The following is a 2,682-nucleotide window of genomic DNA, read 5'->3' as shown; positions in this document are numbered from 1 at the left end:
AATGGAAGCTATCAAGAAAGCAAATACTTCCAAAACAGAGAGCCAGGAGAAAGATATTGATGAGGAAGGATTTGAACAACTGTGAAAGAAACTGTAAAAGATGGAAGAAAGAATAAAAACTATAAATAAAGAATTAGAAAAACTTAAAAATCCACCACAAGACACAGAGGGTACAGCCAACACAGTACTGGAAGTAAGAGAAATGCAGGAAAATACAAACTAGAATATTAGGAATGAAATGGCAGACATATCCAACATGCTGGAGGGACAAAAATGTCTAACAGAAGAGATGGAACAGAGTCATGAGCGGAGACAAGAGTATCAATGGAAACATACTAGAAGAAAAATCAGAGATGTGATGTAAAGAAAATGAAGAAAACATTAGAACCATGTGGAAGGATATCAAAACAACATACGTATGAATGAAATTCCAGAATATTTGAGGGACAGGGAAATCACTGAGAAAATTGTTGAAGAGGTACTAGAAGAAAATTTGCCAGGTATATATATGAAGAATGGATTAATTCACATTCAAGAAATTTGGTAAATACTAAATAGATTATACTAAAAAAGAAAAACATATCATAGTCAAATTCTCTAAAATAAAAGAATGGATTTCTAAAAGCAACACAAGAAAAACAGAGTTATCTAATAACAATTAGATTAAGTTCTGATCTCTCAACAGAAATCATGTGAGCAAGATGACATTGGGATGGCATCTACCAAAAGCTGAAAGAAAACAATTGGCAGCCGAAGACTCTATACCCAGCAAAGCTGTCCATCAAAAATGAAGGACAAATTAGGTCATTTGCAGAAAAGAAGGGACTTCTGGAATGTGAAAACAAGACCAACTTTATACGAAATTTTAAGGAAAGACCTTTATACAGAGACACGAAAGGAAAGTGGATGGATCATATTATTAAGAAACAACAAAAAAAGAAATACAGCAAAGTGGCAAAACAATAAAACCTGGCCTGGCAATAATCACACTTAATGTTAATGGAATAAATGAACCAATTAAGAGAATAAGGTAAGTAGAATGGTTAAAAAAAAAGGCAAGCCCATCAATACCTTGTCTACAAGAGACAAATCTAAGAAACAAGGAGAATGAGTGACCCACAATCAAAGGCTGAGGGGAAAAATATACCAAGCAAATGGCATCCACTAAGAAAAAGCAGAAATGGCAATACTAATCTCTACTAAAATAGACCTCAGCATGAAAACCACCAACAAAAACAAAGAAGGACACTAAATAATGGTTAAAGACACAATAGATCAAGAAAATATAACCTTAATCAACATTTATGCACCAAATGATAGCCCTGCAAAATACATAAAACAATGTTTAACAGAATTGGAGAAAAAGAGACAGGACTACAATAATAATTGTTGTTGTTGGTTTCCTTCTAGTTGAACATGACACATAGTGACCCTATGAACAAAAGGCCTGCAGCTCCTCTACAGCTGTTAGGAAATGGATGCCACTCCTGCTGCCAAGCAATAATAGTAGTAGTCTTTAACACACTTTTGTCACCAAAGGATAGATCAATTAAAAAGAAACTTAAAGATGTAGGAGATTTAAACTATACAATTAGCCAACTTGACTTTGTGGGTCTATTCATGGTACTACACCCAACTAAAAGTCAATTTTCTTTCTTCTCAAGTGCACATGGTACATCTCCAGAATTCATCATAAATTTGGATGCAAACCAAGCCTCAACAAATTTAAAAACATTGAAATAATATAAAATATCTCTTCATACCACAATGTCATAAAACTATAAATTAACCAAGGAATGTAAAGATTACAAAGCCATCGATGTGGAATAAAACCCTTTAGAACAAGATTGGGTTATAGTAGAAATAAAGAATTAGATAAAACACTTCCTTGAAACAAAAATAACATACAACATACCAAAACCTCTGGAATGCAGCTGAAGCAGTCCTCAGGAGGCAGTTCATTGCAATAAGAAAACACATAAACAAGGTAGAAAGAAGCAAAATCAATGATCTAACTCAAACCTCCATCAAATGCAAAAAGAACAACAATCTAAGCCCACAGCCTCTTGGAGAAAAAAAAAAAGTTATAAAGTGGCTGTTGTTGTTAGGCACCGTGAAGTCGAACATGACTCATAGTGACCCCTATGAACAGAAGATTTGAACCCTGTTCTATCCTGCGTCATCTTCACACTCCCTTACACACAAAAGCCCATTGCAGCAGTCACTGTATCAATCCACCAGGTTGAGAGTCTTCCTCTGCTTCACCAACCCTCAACCTTTCCAATTATCATGTCCTTCTCCAAGGAATAGTTCCTCCTAACAACATGTCCAAAGTATCATTCTTGCCTCCAAATAGCACTTTGGATGTACTACCTCCAAAATATATTTGTTCATTCTCTTGGCCACCATAGGATGTTCAGTGCTCTTCTCCAACACTACAGCTCAAAGGTATCAATTTTTAATATGTCATCCTTATTCATTGTCCAGGTCTTGGATGTATAGCTAGTAATCAGAAAGGCTATGGCCTGAATTAGATGCTCCATAGTCCTCAAACTGACATTGCCACTCCTGAATAATTTGGAAAGGTCTCTGTTGCTGTTGTTGTTGTTGTTATGTGCCGTCGAGTCGCCTGCGACTCACAGCGACCCTATGTACAACAGCCCTAAACTCCTCTCTGTCCTG

This window comes from Elephantulus edwardii, unplaced genomic scaffold, assembly GCF_000299155.1.
Source record: "Elephantulus edwardii isolate Elephantulus edwardi_28Jun2011 unplaced genomic scaffold, EleEdw1.0 scaffold00111, whole genome shotgun sequence".
Lineage (NCBI taxonomy): Eukaryota > Metazoa > Chordata > Mammalia > Macroscelidea > Macroscelididae > Elephantulus > Elephantulus edwardii.
Note: the sequence above shows the minus strand (reverse complement) of the source record.